The sequence below is a fragment of the Choloepus didactylus genome, chromosome 15, assembly GCF_015220235.1.
Source record: "Choloepus didactylus isolate mChoDid1 chromosome 15, mChoDid1.pri, whole genome shotgun sequence".
Taxonomy (NCBI): domain Eukaryota; kingdom Metazoa; phylum Chordata; class Mammalia; order Pilosa; family Megalonychidae; genus Choloepus; species Choloepus didactylus.
The window spans coordinates 46,884,384-46,901,707 of NC_051321.1; the positions used below are offsets into that span (position 1 = coordinate 46,884,384).

Sequence of the window (17,324 nt, forward strand, 5' to 3'; positions counted from 1 at the left end):
GCCATAGTAGGGGGTCTGTTTTCATTCATTGTGCTGAAATCCAGTGGGCATTTTAAGTTTGGAAATTCATGTCCTTTGTTTCTAGAAATTTTCTTAAAGTGTATATCATTATTGATTTTTTCCCCCTCTGTTTCTTCTGTTCTCTCCTTTGGGAATTCCTGTTAGATGTTGATTTAATTGTCCTATGATTGCCTTGTCTTTCCTCTCCAATTTTCTACCTCTATTAACTATTTTTATTGATATTTCTTCAAAATTAGCTTCTAACTCATCTATTAAAGTTTTCATGTTTGTTCCCTTTTTTTTTTTTTTTGTCCCTCTGACAGCTTGGTTTTGTTCTCTGAATACTTCTATTTTACAAATCTTGGTATTCCATGACGAGTGGTTTCCTTTAGCCCTCTGAGGAGATTGATCATTTTTTCTTTCTGAACCTTTCTTTCTTTCTTTCTTTTTACATAATTTTTGTTTTTATCAAGTTACTTTTATCATGTTTGTTTCTTTCACATTAAATATTTTCTTCACGTGTCTGATGATCCTTGAATGTTGAATGTCTGTTTGTGTTTAAAAATTGGGCTTCACAAATGAATTGAAATAAGTTTCAGTGGCTGAGAGATTCCAAAAGGAGCCAAGAGGTCTCTCTGGTGGGCACTCTGATGCACAATATAGACAACCCTTTTTAGGTTCTAATGAATTGGAATAGCTAGCAGTAAATTCCTGAAACTATCACACTAAACCCAGAACCCTTGAATCTTGATGATTGTATAACAGTGTAGCTTATGAGGGGTGACAGTGTGATTGGGAAAGCCATGTGGATCACACTCCCCTTTATCCAGTGTATGGATGGATGAGTAGAAAAACGGGGGCAAAAAACAGACAAACATACAAACAAACAAACAAAAAACTGAATTGAAAAATAGTGTGGGATGAGGGGGATGATTTGGGTGTTCTTTTTTACTTTCATTTGTTATTCTGATTCTTTCTGATGTAAGGAAAATGTTCAAAAATAGATTGGTGTGATGAATGCACAGCTGTATGATGGTACAGTGAACAGTTGATTGTACACCATGGATGATTGTATAGTATGTGAATATATTTCAATAAAACTGAATTTAATTAAAAAAAAGAAAAAGAAGAACAAAAGTCAACCATAAAAAACAAATGTTAGCTGGTGTTATCTCTATCCCTTGTTTTATTTTGCGTAAAGCAATAAAAATGAAAATTGAAAAAAAAAATTGGGCTTCACAAATTGCATTAGAAGATTTGGCTTCTTTGGGTCTTCTGAGTCAGTTGCCATCATCTATGTGACTTCCAGCTTTAAAAATTAAACATTTTTATCTCCTCTCTAGTATCTTTGTCCTTATGGATTTATACCCTTAAAATTAAAAATTGAAACAACCCAAATGTCTGTCAGTGGATGAATGGATAAACAAAATATATTCATACAAAGGAATATTAGCCATAAAAAGGAATTAAATACTGGTACATGCTACAAAGTGGAAGAATCCCGAAAACATTATGTTAAGTAATAAAGCCAAACATAAAAGGTCACATATTGTGTGATTCCATTTATATGAAATATCCAGAATAGGTAAATCCTTAGAAACAGAAAGTAGATGGGTGGTTGCCAGGGGATGAGAGGGCAGTTAGAAATGGGGAGTAACTGCTTAATGGGTATGGTTTTTATTTTGGGGTGATGAAAATGTTTTGGAACTAAATAGAGGTGGTAGTTGCACAACACTGAATATACTAAACGCCACTGAATTGTTCACTTTAAAATGATTAATTTTATGTTGTATGAATTTCACCTCAGTAAAAAAAAGTCTGGAAAGAAACATAATTGTTTTACTGGGGTTTTAGGAGCAAGAAAAACTAAAAGTATATGTTGATCCACTGTCATTAACTGGAAGTCATATTAAGTCTAAAAAAGAAATCCAGGGCAGGATTTGTAGTGTTGGCATTTGGTTAGACACGTACTTGCAGTGGCGAGTATTAGCTGTTGTTCTTTTATTTTTAAGACATGCTGTATGTATCTTTAGATTGTTTCAGCAAAGTTCTTCAGTAGTTTGTGTAACTCTGCAGCAGCTGCCTCTTTTTCTCAAAGGCCTTTATTTCAGGTGCTAAAATACCTATACATTTATAAATGATAATTAGGTTCTGTGATACGAAATAGGAATCCTAAAAAATAAAAATCCTTACTGATGGTTCTAAAAGGAATTTTCCAAGAGTAAGCATATAATCGTTAGGTTAAAATGCAGCTGACACATTAAGCCTTCTTACATGAAAAGATGAATAACAGGCTTTAATGCCATTTGTCCTTGACCATCCACAAAGGGCATCCCACAGGCCAAAGGGATTGGATATAAACACAGCATAGGGAGCAAGGCTGTGTTTGTGATTTTGATCCCTAGTAAATGCTTCAGCAAAGCATCCAAGTTCAGACTGTCAGAGAGAAGGTAAGACACTACTGTTAGCTTTAATTATGAGAGCAGGTCTCTGTAAAAAAATTTAGTCATTTTACGAGGGCTGTGTGATTCTTTTAGTATTGGCTAGCTGACCTTGAATTATTTCATCATGTGCTCCTGGTGATAAACTCAGTTGCTTCATGTCCTCTCTGAATGCTGGATGTGTCCTCGGAAATAGAACCATGTTTCCTTCCTGCTCACTGGCGCACAGCTCCTGAGGAGTGCCTTTGTCCTTGTGTTGGAGTCGAGGTGGTCATTCCCGACCCTGACCTTGATTAGGTAACAGAAGGCCTCTTCAGAAGACTTGCAGCTCTGTGCAGTAGCAACTCTTCAACAGCTATAACTTCACTGCAGTGAAAGGCAAGAAAAACACTGCTTCCATGCTGATTGCTATGGAAGTTGGCCCAAAATACTTCCCCTTTTATGTGCAATGTTGTGTGCAAAAGAGATACATTACTTTCCACTTGAAAGCATTGGCCTGTTGTTACTCTATGAATCTTTGAGGAAATCAGATTCATAGGAATCCTAAGTTTAGAGAGTCACTTACTCCTGTTTTTAAAGTCACCAGCAATCTAGGGGTAATTTTAATTATTGCCTTGAAGATGAATTAAAATTAATAGAAAGCACAATACTGCAGAGATTCCTTGTTGGTTGTTGAATTTTTTTAAAAACAATATAAATAAATAATAAATTCTTGCAGGTTAGGAAGAGACCCTTTTATTTAATTTGTAACTTCTCTCTGTTCTGTGCTTCTCCTCTTTCTTCCTCATGCCCTCTAAATCTTTCTCCTTTTCTTTTAATATAAATGGTAGTGAAATTGATTGTAGAAGCTGTGTCCGTTACTGAGCAGAAATAGACCAGAGTTTTTAGCACTCTGCAGGTGATGACCGATTAGCTGGCCAATGCCCAGCTTGGGTTTCCTGAGTTCCGTCATCCTTGTTGATCATCACAGTTACTGCCTCTGCCGCACTTAAAGCTCTGGCTCAAGCATGAGCAAAATATCTCCTTGATTACCTTCAGCTTAACTGAAGCAGCCTGTGTCTTCCAAAAGACTTTTAAATTCTGAGAGACAGCAAAGGAAAACAAACCAGAGAACAATTTTTTTTTTTTTTTGCAGAAACTACCAATTTTTGGTCTTCTTAGACCTAGTTCACTCCCAGGACTTAAAAGTCCCAAGTCAGTGCAGGATTTAGAGATTGCTGGATAAAAGAGCCAAGAAGAACCAAATACTTATAGTTTCTAAGTGGTTTGGATTACATGCCCATAGGACAAGGACCAAAATTCCGTTCTCTTGTAACATGGTGCTGGCCGTTAGTATGTGGTAATTATAATTTGTATTTTTTAGCAAACTTCTATTGGCAGAAGGTTATCACATGTAATATTAATATACATATATTCTAGTGTAATGTGTGATGACATCAAAAGCACTGTCAAGAAATTAGGGGTTAATTTATGACATAGATGGTTTGTGACTCAGAAAATCTGTAAACTATCATGAGACAGATAACAGCTTTGTCATTTGTCATTTGAGATTGTTATGAATAGGCCCCTCATCTGGTTGGGAGTTTAGCTACCCACTTTCTCTATGGGAAAAAAATGCCTTTCAAACAAAGTGTGAATGAAGTATTCTATCTATTGTGGGGCTATCCCTGCTCTTGGAGGGGGAAGAGAAGAAAGGGAGGCATTTATGGAATTTGGCTATTTCACTGAAAGGGATGTACTTCTCCAGCTGCAGCTGTGGTGGCTGCTGGGAGGATTGTGGGGACAAGGTGGACTTTTATGAGGCTCTGAGATCAGTGTACCTGGTGAGGGCTTTCAGACTTTGCTGGCTTTTCATGCAAGACCCCGATATATGAAGGCTGTTGTGGAGGCCACAGTTACAACATTGGTTTAGAGATTTACCGCTGGGTACAGAATGAGGATGAACTGGGCATTTTGTGTTTAAAGAGGTTTGGAACCACCTGCAGGGTGAGCTGCTTCAGTGTGGCCATCATCCCCTTTGGTGGGTGCTCCGTAAATTGGAAGCTGGGGATGAGGAGAGAGTGTTAGGTGGTTGGTGAGGTTATGATCTCTCTCTTGGCTCTGGTTGGGAAAGAGCCCGGGGTCCCACCCTTTCTACCATGGACAGTATGATGCTTCCTCTCATGGGAAGGAAGGAAGAGACCAAGCCCCATGCCTTTGAAGGCGAGACTCTAGTGGAGACCGCTCAGGATATGCAATGGGCTGAGGCTCCAGGAAGATCAGAAACATGTTTGAGATGAACAGTTGTACTTCTTTGCTATATTTTCCTTTTGATTTCCTGTGGAAATGAGAAAAGTCTTTCAGAAGGTGTTAGAAATGTTCTTGCCTCTTTTCTTGGGCCACAACTTTCAAGGTGGAGTGTGTGCCTGCGGCTCCCAGTGTGGTGCTGCCAGCAAAGGGGTAGTGGGGTACAGCTCTCAGGGGAAACCCCACCTGGCCATGGGCCTCTGCAGGGTCTCTCTTAGTGATAAAAACCTTAGTCTGTGTTCTGTTTTAAATAATGGAATCCAGTCCTATAGTTTATTTCACTACTCTAGAAAGAAAAAAAGGAGAACAAGGAAAGTATAGGATAAGAGAAGAGAGTACAGAGGAAAGAGAAAAGAGGAAAACTAAAAGAATCTCTTTCTAATTGGCAGACATTCATGATTTATTTAGATTTAGATTTAAAAAAACCAATAGCTAGGCGTTTTTGCAGTACTGTTTCCTATTAATTTTTGCAGTCATAGAGTCATAGTTTTAGTGCTAGAACCCATTCTTCAAATTGCTTTTTATGTAAAAACTCAGTATTTAAAATAGATATATGTGGAGCTGTTCTGGTAGAAGGGTCCCTCCAGTCACCCCCATTCTATCCCATTTTCAGTCCCTCCCCAAACCCCTCCCTGACTTGTGCCTGAGCTTAAAACTTTGTAGAGCAAGCTTGAAACAGTGAATTCTGTTATTTTATGAGCCAGGAATCTTGGATTTTTTCTCTTGATGTGGTGGCAGATGAGAGTGACGGGGGCAAGGTGCAGGTGGAGTCTCACCTCTTTGTTACCTGCCCTCCCCCTGCCTCCCAGAAAAGGAGGGTGCACAGAATCTGATTCCTCAATTATTTGGGAAACATCTGGTAGGTGGGTTACCCTGTATGCTACAGTGCTCTAGGATTCTTGGTTACAAATCTATTCCCATGATGCTAGTTTCAGGAGTTGGTCCATTTTGCCCAGAAGAAGGGATGCGGGTCTTGGAGGAATTGGCCTTCTTTGCCCATGAGCCTGGATTTACAGAACAGAGAGTGGTCATCTGGCCAGGGGATGCTCGGCAACAACTCTCTTTCTAGGTAAAGAGATGGAGGCCAGCCCTGTGGTCTTAACTTTTACAAGATGCCTGGCTATAGAGTGTTGTTTTCCTGAGTGGCTGTATAGTTGTTAGAATCGCCTTTGGTGATATAGTGTAAAAACCCAGGTTTTGAATCAGACAAGACAGATCTGAGTGCAAATCCTAGCTTCTTGGCTGTGATCACCTTCTGTGCCAGTTTGAATGTATTGTGTCCCCCAAACGCCATTATCTTTGATGTAGTCTTGTGGGGCAGATGTTTTGGTGCTGATTAGATTTGCTTGGAATGTGCCCCACCCAGCTGATAGGATATTCCCATGGAGGCATGGCCCCACCCATTCAGGGTGGGCCTTGATCAGTGGAGCCATATAAATGAGCTGACTCAAACAGAAGGAACTGAGTGCAGCTGTGAGTGACGTTTTGAAGAGGAGCAAGCTTGCTAGAGAGGAACGTCCTGGGAGAAAGCCATTTTGAAACCAGAACTTTGGAGCAGACACCAGCCACGTGCCTTCCCAGCTAACAGAGGTTTTGCAGACGCCATTGGCCATCCTCCAGTGAAGGTACCCGATTACTGATGTGTTACCTTGGACACTTTATGGCCTTAAGACTGTAACTGTGTAGCCAAATAAACCCCCTTTTTATAAAAGCCAATCCGTCTCTGGTGTTTTGCATTCCACAGCATTAGCAAACTAGAACACCTTCTAAACCCTAGTTGTCTCATCTGGAAAATGTGGATGTCATTTATCTTGGGGTTTTTTTAAGGATTAAGTGAGATTTTTTTATACACATACACAGACACATACAGTGTCTGGCACATACTAAGTGCTAAATACAGAGTAACTTTTTATGCTAGTATTATATGACAAGTATTGTGATCTTCTGGGCACTATACAGTGACCCTGTCCACGTTCTACCCTCCCAGATGCAACAGCACTCACTGTAGAGAAATGTGCATGAATTGTGTCCAGATTCCAAATTGCTTTTCATTTTTCCTGGCCCTCTGACTTGTGAGCCTTTGTCTTTTGTTAATTGTCAGTCATGTTCTCTTGAAGTCTTCATTATTAAAATTGACATTTGCCTGCTGGTCTGGTTTGCTAGAACTGCCATTATGCAAAATACCAGAATGGATTGGCTTTTATAAAGGGGATTTATTAGGTTACAGATTTACAGTTCTAAGGCCATAGAAGTGAACATGCTAAGGCATCAACAAGAGGACACCTTCACTGAAGAATGGCTGATGGCGTCCGGAATATCTTGGTCAGCTGGGAAGGCACGTGGCTCATATCCTGGTTCTTTGCTTCCAGGTTGTGTTTCAAAATGGCTTTCTCCAAAATATCTCTGGGCTTCTGTCTTTGTTCCTCTCTCTCAGCTCCTGTGCGTTCTTGCTTCTTTTTCACAGGGTGTTTCTAAGTATCTGGGGGTCCTCTCTTAGCTTCTCCTGGGCAAACTCTGGGCTTCATCTCTTAGCATCATCAAACGTCCTTCTGTCTGCATCTCCAAGCATCTCCAAGCATCTCCAAGCATCTCCAAGCGTCAGCGCCTGTATTGGCTCCTCAGCCCTCTTAAGAACTCCAGTGTACCAATCAAGACCCACCCTGAATGGGTGGGGTCCACATCTCCATGGAAATAACCCAATCAAAGTTCTCACCTACAGTTGGGTGAGTCACATCTCCATGGAAACACTCAATCAAAATGTTCCACCCAACAAGATTGGGTTAAAAGATCATGGCTCTTCTGGGGTCCATAACAGTTTCAAACTGGCACACCTGCTTATGACCTTTTTCTGGGTCAGGGATGTGGGCTTTGTAAAAAAGTGTTTCTTAATCTTTTTTTTTTTAAACCTTTTTTAGGCTTGTTTTCCCTCCATGGGCACTAATGGAGAAAGGATATGTTTATAAAACAAACTGAATTTTTTAGATAGTCATTATTTTTTCAATTGTTTTGGTCAGTGATTTGTTCCGAGCTTATATATGCAAGAGCTAATTGGTGTTTGCAGTTGAACTTGATAAAATTCTTGCCAGAAGCAAAGACCATCTTGGTGATTAGCTTGATTAGAAGGATCATGGGTAAAAGCAGGTTTTTCTTCTTTTTTTTAAACACTTTTTTGACATAGCAAAGAGAACTCAAAGGGCCCTCGATACTTCGTTATTGAACCCTAATTGGGAACCATGGAAACAGAACAATAGCACAGACCTGGAGTATCTCTCTCATTTCACTTGTTGGGTTTCTTTTCTCCCTTTTTAAAAGAACTTCATAGGTAATACAGAGGTACTCTCTATCCTGATAAAGGCCCAAATTCTGTTGCTTTCTTTGGGATTAATTTTAAAAATATGGTCAGAATGAAGTACTCAAAGGAATCCCCATTTCCTTTGGATAATTATCATTGTAAGGATTGACCTGAGGTTTAATAATGGATTTACTGGAAGTAGGTGTCTGTTACACTCAGTGATTTTATATAACGAGCTCTAATCCTTCACTACTTTTGGTATTGAGGGACCAAGAATATGAGATGTTTGTTGTGTGACTTTTTCTGCAAAGGAGGAAGGCTGGTTCAAATATTAAAGCCCGTGGAAATAATACCTATCATTTTCCTAGTGCTTCCTTTGGGTAATAAGAAGCTAAGAAGCCTAGAAAAGTTTTCCATTAGTTCTCATGCTATCTTTCCACCAGAAGGTCCACCGTTAGCAGTGCTTTTGTCAGTATGAAGAAACTGTTTTAAGAAATGTAACTATGGATTCCTAGAAGGTCAGCACAAGGCTTTGAAAAAGAGCCAGGGAGATTAACCACTGTGGCTGCCATGGTGACACACTGGGTGTTGGGTGCCATCTTGGGGGCTTGTGACAGCCTTGCTCATCAGCCTCCTATGGTGGGGAACGTCCCGGCTTCTTAGGGGAGAACGTGAAGACTGAGAGGTGAAGCCCCTCATCCAGGCTCTGTAATAGTTGCTGAGTCAGCACTGCCCCGAGGCCTGTTTGACTCTTACCTTCTGTGCTTTTAACCACCACATCCCTTTGCCTCCTGTGTAGGAAAAAACCTTCTGCTGACTCCAAAATCTGTGCTCTTTCTGCTAGGTCACATTGCCTCCATTCCCTGGCACCCTTACTATAACTCCCTTCCAGAAATCCAATTTCCAGCCCACATCATTTACATCTTTTAGGTGCCCAGGCAGCACTTACAGCCCTCAGCTCTTTTGGACAAAGAAATACCACCTCAGTGCATTGTAGAATGCACTCTTTTATTTATGTAGAGGGAAATGATCACGGGAATGTAAACATGAGTTTGTGTGTGCTATCTTTTTTTAAACCAACTTTTACTTTTTGTAATAGGAAGGTGAGGTTAGGCACTATGAATTGGGTGGAAGGGACAGTGGTTCTGATGGTGTAGGCTTCCCAATAGAAAAGTCAGGAAATTCGGACAGCTAGAGGAACAGGGTAGATAGCAAGGGATCCTGATGGCTCCCTCTGGCTCAAAAGTAATGTTAATTGTTCTTTCGTGCCTGCCTGCCTGCATTCATCAAGTGTTATTGAGTGGCTGCAATTTTCAAGCCCTGTTTGGTGTTATGTAAAAACAAAAGGTGTGAGAAATTTTATCTGCTTCCTTTTAATGGGAGGAAAAGGAAATTTGGAAGAAATAAAAATATGTATATTTGTAGCTGTTTAAAAATAGCGCCTTTACAGTACCAGGTGCTTCTTGCTCATAAAATTAGGACATCTGGTATATTTTAGAAATGTGATGATCAAGGCAAAGTGTTTAAAAATTGTAAGATTCTTATCTACCTGCTTTTGTTCAAGTGAACTAGACAAATGTCCCCAAACCCCTCTCCACACCTGAAAGGTGGCAATGTGAATAAAATGGGGATGCATAAAAACATTTGGCCATTTCCTGAAAATAAACAGTTAAATACAAAATGCAATGATGAAATAAGAAATACACTGGTTTAAATTTTTAGTATTTCTGGAAAGTCTAAAATCCAGGGAATGTATGATTGAAGTAGGAAAGGATGTTTTCTCTCTTTTGAAGCATTCGAAATATACTGTATGACATATCTAAAACAAGAATTCCAAACTCGAATGCTTCTTGGAGCCAGGTGGGTAACGTGAATTGGTAAAGTGGGCCAGGTGTAGATAGAACAGTGGGAGCTGGGCATGGGACACCCCAGAGAGCTGCACGCCCCTCGCAATAGGAGCGGCTGCTGCTTGGAGCCTGCTCCGCGGTACCAGGTGGCAGGCCAAGTGGGTGGGCAGATCTTCCAATTTTGATGGAAATCCAGATTGTTAAGTAACTGATTGAAAACCTTAAACAACAACCCACGTGGGTTAAACAAAACCTGTTCATGGTTTGCATTTGGCTCATGGGTCATGACTTTGCAACTTTCTGGTTTTGTACCACTAGAGTGTACTGTGTAGGACCCTGAAGACTCACAGAATGATTACTTTGTTGTTTTACATTTAAAAGTAAATATTCTTCAGGTATTAATTACAAAATTCCCTGTTGAATTTGATTTGAAATGTCTCCATTTGTTACGAGTTGACTATAGATGAATAGCATAGTGCATTGTATACAGTAGGCATTTAATAAAGATTTGTTAAATGGAATGGGCTGCTAGAGAGTTTAAAATAATCCATAGCCTCCTAGTTTACAAGAATCAGAGAGAAATTTGAGCACAGAAGAAGCTGTGAACAGATTAAAACAAAGAAAATCAATTTATTTTTTGATCGTAGCGTCCTCCACTGTGTCAAGCAAATAGAGAAAACAAAGGATCTACCATGGAGTTACAGTAAGAAGGGAGGGAGCAAACTCACTGAATAGCAGTTTTGCATTGTGAATCTTTGCTCAGTCTCATTTTCTAAGCTATCACTTTTCTGGTTTGACTTCTGATGTTTTATTTTTATCATATTCTTTAACTTCTGAAAGCCAGAAGTTGTCAAAATTTTCCTGCCTCTGTCCATGTGTTCTTGGTTGCACATAAGAACATAAGCAGCAAAGGCACTTACTGAACGAATATCCAGCAGGTACCAGAGGAGGCTGGGTTGCCAGAACCACACCAAAAACCATACCACAGAAGCAGCGAGGCACCACCTGGGCACAGGGGGCCCTGGTGAAAACAACCGTGCTAACACCATCGGGACTCTGGATGTACGGTTATTTCCATGCTTCTCGACTGCATTCTCCCCTGCCTCTGTTTCTTTGTGTCACTTGCGTCTTGGCTGGGAGCATCTGCTTGTCCAAACTTTGGTGACATGTGCACACGCTACATGCCAGGGATGGAGGAAGTGATGACCTTCTCAGCATCTGTAATGGGGCATGGCCTTTCCCACCAGTACTCATCTGCTGAGGAGGATTCCCTCAACACAGGAGACTCAGATGCTGGACACCATTATGTGTTGTCTTTTAAATCACACCCAGAAGAATAAGATGAAGGCATTTGAAGCAGGCTGGAGGCAAAGGAGTCAGCTGCTTGGGACTCATTGTCATTCTTGGGACTCAGGACTGGAGGGTTCAGAGATGGTTCAGAGGTGTTAAGTAACTTGCTTGGGGTTTGTAATCATATGGTTGAGATTTTAACCCATTTGTTTCTGGCTCCCAAACCCATGCCCTTGACCACTTCTTATCTAGATGTATCTTTCATGTAGCATAAATGGCAGCATTTAAGAAAATGTGTTTCCAAGCTCCATCTCTTAAGGGTGCTGCTTGCTTTCTATTCCAAACAGATGTAGTAGAAGCCAATGCTGCACTGACTTGGATTACATTGTAATATGCAGCATTAGGAAATTCCTCAGTGTCAGTGTAAATGGTTTGTATAAGCATCTTCTTATAGTTTTTAGAAAACTGTTTTGTGCCTGTCCCTCAAATACCTTTTGTGTCTATGCTGGGTGGCAGACACCCGTGTACTAAACCCACAGATACATGTTGAGTAAGACAGTTTCTGTCCCTTGCAAAGTTTAGTTTAGAGAGAAGGAAAGGATAGGCAACAATATATAACCCCTTGCTTATTTTTTTAACAAAAATTGACAAAGGGAAAACATTGGAAGATTAAAAAAAAGGTTTTGAAGTCTATCTAAGACTTGTGCTGACCCTTCCCGCAACCCTCATTAGTTATAATACGCGGGTGTGGAAAGTGGGTGCCAGGAAATAGGCAAAGACTGTATCCAGCCAAGGATGTGGGAGAGGCACAAAGACCAAGTGCCCCTACTCAGAAAGGCCACTACTGGCAAATTCCTCATGAAGCTAGCCTTTTAAAATAATCCGATTATCTGCCCCTGTCACTTTTTCTGCTGCTCCATGGCATTTTTTGGAATGGATAAAACATTATTTTATTGTAATTCATTAACTGTGGGTTAATTCTCATTCTTGTGTATTCTGTCTTGCTCATCAAGTGCCACCTTGACTACCACCACATTTGAGTTGTAGAATTTTGAGAGCTCTATAAACAAACAACTTTGCTACTAAGTGCGTGACAACCCAGTGGGAATGCTGCTGAGTTCTAATTGTTGAAGTTGCTTGTGGTCTGACTGGCCCAGGTGCCCTCAGAGCACTCGTGATTCCAAGAGTAAAGGCTAGACCACTGGTCTTGTGGTAAAATCTTATTGTTGTGTGCTCTTTAAAAACACTGTGCACTTTCATTTAGGTACATAAAAGAAAGTTCATGATCACAAAGTGAAGACATGTTACAGTCACCCAGGCCAAGAAATAGACTTTTCTAGGCTTTGATAGAAGCCCCACTGAGCCCTTCCTAATCATGACCCTCTCACTTCCCCCAAAGGTAACCACTTCCTGACTTATATTAGTCACTTCCTTGTAGCATGTGTTTTGTACTTCATAAGTACTTTCTACCTGTGCAGGTATTTAACTGACTGTGTCCTGTTGGGTGGATTCAGGAGATCTCTAACACCTGGTCTCCTGTTGTAGGGGTTAGAGTTCGTGCTTGCATGACTGGAACCAGAGCATGTTTGGGTGCAAAGGTACCATGTTCTGTATCTTCACATTACGTTGAGTGATATGTTATTGTGTTTAACCCGAGGCCTGGTGTCTCACAGGGCCCTGGGTGGTTGTCTGCTTCTCTCAAGCAGGCTGAGCCCTTGAAACTTCCTGTAGCAGTTACAGGCCTATGGGCTGGCCTCTGAGCCCTGGAAATTGTCATCCATTCTGCCCCTGGCACTTGGAGGTAGGTTGTCAGTACCTTCATTCCAAGGTACATGCTGGTGTAATCAGAAACCCTGTGCCTGTGGATCCTTGTAACTGAAACCTTGGCCACTGTGGGACTGATTGCATAGGCAAGAGTTCCATTAAAAAAAAGAGTTTCTTATGTAGGAGCAGTTACCGCAGTTTTTGGTATAGTGATTTAGAGAAGTTCATTTCAACAATGGTGAAATATGTTCCTTTAATCAAATTAGCAACCAACTGGCAGTGTTTTATTTCCGTAGCCGCAAGATTGCTTGCCCTGTGTGTATGGGATGTGCTTCTGTAGTCATGGTCTCCAAAGTGTGGTTAATGGGTTAGAAAGCAGCGATAATCAGGGCTGAACCACAAGCCCACTTGCCTACCTCACACTGCTGCCCTCTCAATACCCAGAGTGCCTGTTAAGGACTCTGTGTGACAAGCCTCATGGAAAGCCAGCAGCTTACTAGCTCATGGAGTGAAGTTACTGCTCTGATGCTCTCAGTGTAGACGTTTGATGTCAGAAATGAGTTGCTGAAACTGCCAGGAACTTTGCCATTGTGGTTGTCTTTGTACAGGAAGAGCTAGAGCTCACCTAGTAAGGGCCTATCAGAGCAGGGGAGTCTTGGTAGAAGGTGAGGCATGGGGAAACTTAGGCAGATGCATAGGGAAAGAGGGACAAGAGAAAACCTTCCCATTCCTTAAGAGGGTAGAGACAACATATAGGCTGTGATTTAAAAGAGATGTAACTTTGCTCTTGCAGCTTCCAAAACAGTTGTTTTTCAAAGCATGGTCTACCAGCCATCCATGTTGGTAATGGGGAGTGCAGGGAGTGTTTGCCAGAAATGCGGATTCCTGAGCCCCATGCCAGAGACAGCAATGTGTACGCTATGGATGTGGAGTCTGGGAATTTGTGTTTTTATCAGACAACTCAATTTTTGTGCACAGCAGAGTCCTAGAATCTTTGATTTGGAGAGTAGTAATTTCATCATTTGGGTGAAGGTTGAGTCAGATTTGGACTTTGAAAGAAGAAAGAAAAGAAAGGGTGGGTCTCAACCTTCTTTGTTGATTTGAAGAGAAGTGATAACGTGAAGTAGGATGGGTTTTTTCACATTCTCTCTGGAAGACTCTCTAATTTTAAGTCACTTTTTTCGTGAAATGTTCTGAACCCAGATGATGATATGCTCTCTGGTAGCTTGGAAATGTCATTGCAACTTCTTTTGCCTTATGTGGTGTTGGTGGTTGGGGGTGGGCTGGGCTGGGGGTGGTGGGTAAATCTCTGCAGTCTTCAGTTTGGAGAGGACCCACTGGAAATGTTAGTGAGCAGCGACCAGCTAGTTAGCCTTGAAACCCTGGATGTGGTTATATTTTCAATTTCAGGTGAAAAGCAAAACGTTGCTTGTTTTTGCTTCCTTCCTCCTTTCAATTCCGTTAATTTAGTTCTTCCATCAACTAAGAGTTGCATAAGTAAGACGCATTTGAAGCATCACTTGAATTTCTAGTTCATTTGAGTTTAACCTTTTATTACAGTCAGTGTCTCGAGTCAGTGTTTTTGGTAGCCACTTTTAAAGCTTTCAGTGGTTGAAGATTGAGGGTTTGTTACTTGTGAAGGGCATGGAGCAACTACAGAAAAATTGGCATAAATGTGACTAGGCATAGCTCATTCCTAGAATTTCAAACCCATAGACAGTTAGACGGGGAGGAACCCCAGAAGGCCTCTAATCCAGCAGTGCCGTGGTTAAGAGTGGGCTCTAGCCCCAGTAAGCCTGTGTTCAGTTCACACTCTGCCAGTTAATACTAGCTGGATAACTTTGTGCCTCAGTTTTCTCAGCTGTCACGTGAGGTTGGTAAGCCCTACCTCAAAGTGTTGTCATGGAGTTGTAATGAGGTGATATCAAATTGCTTAGACTAGTGCCAATACACAGTAAAATACTTACATGCCGAATGACAGGTGGAAAAACAGATCCAGGGAAATTTTGATTTGCCTGAGATCATGTAACTAGTTCCAGACTCGGAAACCAGGCCTTTTAATTCCTAATCTTGTTTAGTTTCTGTCACTGTTAACCAGTTAGTTGTTTCTTAACTGGGTTTAAAAGTTTGTACCTGCCCAATAGAAGCACAAAAGTTTAAAAAGCTCTGCATAGCCTCAGTACTCAGAAGACTATTCTCGAATAACAGGGTGTGATTGTAATGTAAAAAGATTAACAGACACAGCAGGACTCCTCTATCCCAGTGATTGTCATCCCTTTCAACCTTTAAAAATGACTGTTAGGAAAACTGTGTTGCTGGATATGGAAACTATACATGGGCCCTGATCACAACTGCATGAAAACACATGGAGAGTAGAAGGAAATTCACCAAAATGATCTCTGTTTGTTAGGGAATGGGATTACTGGATCAAAGTGTATGGTGTTTGTATGATTGTTGCTGTTACATTTCTTACCAAAAGGATTGAACCAGTTTATAATTCCAGCAGTGTTGTATGGAGAGGGCCTCTCAGACCCTAGTGATATATCTTGCACTTGTCATTGGTAACATTCTTTCCTTACTTTGCTCAGGGCCTCCCATTAGGACCTGGCAGTTGTACTGTGAAAATCAGCAAAAGAAAAAACAAAACATAAAATGATACATCTGTACATATGTGTGCTTTTGAATATGTGTGTATGTAACAAATGGAAGGAAAAATAGTGAAAGTTCCCACTAAGAAACCATATACTTGCTGAGTTATTTATACTTGCTTTTTTTCTTTTCTTGCCTCTTAAGAAACTTTCTTTTCCTGTGTTCAGCAAAGAGGTGTCAGATGCTTCTTCCTGTTTTCATAATTGAGTTGAAATTCCTTATAGTTAGTTTTGCCTAAGAGAGAATGGAGTTTGTTTTAGAAAGTTCTAAGTGGTGAGGCAGACACTATTAATTCTTGCCCTCTATCTGCATGCCTATAAACACCCACCCTAGCAGTAGATATTGACCCAAAACTTACTGTGCTAAACTCTTAATTCTCTGCTGGTGAAAATTTATTTCCTGTGCCCTGTGGGAAAGCCTGCTAAAACCTTGTTGATTTTATATATATATAGGTAGGGGTCCTCCCTACTCCCCTCTGTTTTTTTTTTAATTGATAATATTAAGAACAGGATAGCAGTTTGCAGCCAGACCGACTTGTTTGACCTTCGACAAATTATTCAACTTCTTCAGGGTTCAATTTCCTTACCAGTAAAATGGGTTTAATTTCCATAGGCAGGAATTAGGCCAAGATAGCTATATTTAATCCTTTCTCATTCACTTCTTCACTCCCAAAGCAGCTTGGGTATCATTGTATGTGACTTCATTTTTGCATATGTTTACAGATGTGGAAACACACACACAGATCAGTGATTGCAGATGACTTGGAATGACGGTTCAGGTGCATCTTTAAGCAGCTGGATGGGGTGACTGTTGTTGTATGGTTGGTGGTTTGGAAACCAGTGTTTAAAAAAGCAAAAGAAAGTTGAAGAAAATGACTATGGCAAGTGAAACATTTTAGGAGTGTTCCTTATCCAACCCTTGTAGTTTTGGTAGACTTTTGATATGTGATGCGTACCCTGTGGCATGTTTACCAATTTCCCTTGGCATCATGGTCTCTTTTCCAAGTGTTATCTGAATAGATTGCTCTGGGCCAGAGCTTGATAGCTTCCAGACCAATATGTACTTACACTAGGGCAGTTAATATTAGGTCCAAAGCCTTGAAGTTTCATGTCCTTGAACACTGATAGAATCCAGATCTCCTGTTTAATAAAGGAAAGATGCTAGATGCCATTTTTCATTGTGGTGTTTGATTATTCCAAGCTGCTTATCTGGAATATTTCAGGCATGAAATTTAAGCAGCTGGGACTGACTGGTTCACTTTTTACGTCAGGGATGGGGAAGCTTCCAGTCTGAAAATGAGATTTGGCACGTGGATGTGAAAGCTTGTGCAGTCCCTTTAAATGAAATGCCCTTATAATTTTAAGAATAAGCAGATGAAATTTCATTGAACCACTAGCACCTAATACTAATCATACTTTGAAATCCTAGGGTCCAGTTTGAAGAAGCACAGAGGCAGGGAAGCCTACTGGCTACCAGCCTGGGAGGAGCCTGGGTGTGAATGCCGCTCCACCACTTATGTAGCTGTGTGGCAAGTGACTTAACCTCTTTGTTCCTTGGTTTCTTTATTTTTGAGATGGGCAGTGGGGTAATAACAGTACCTGCCTCTTAGGATGGCTGTGAGGATTAAATAAGTATGTCAGTTGGCTAGAATAGTGCCTGACAGTAAGTGTTGTGTAAGTTATCTCTGTAACCTGAAAATCTACCAAGTTTCTCACTCTTCCTCTGATTTTCTTTTCCTCTTGTTAACCTGCCTGC

The 17,324-nt window shown here is 40.8% G+C and overlaps 1 protein-coding gene across 10 annotated transcripts in view; it reads left to right on the forward strand.

The window, feature by feature from the left end:
• Positions 1-17,324, forward strand: part of SGMS1 (sphingomyelin synthase 1) — a 361,911-nt gene that overhangs the window by 54,436 nt on the left and 290,151 nt on the right. The window lies entirely within an intron of this gene.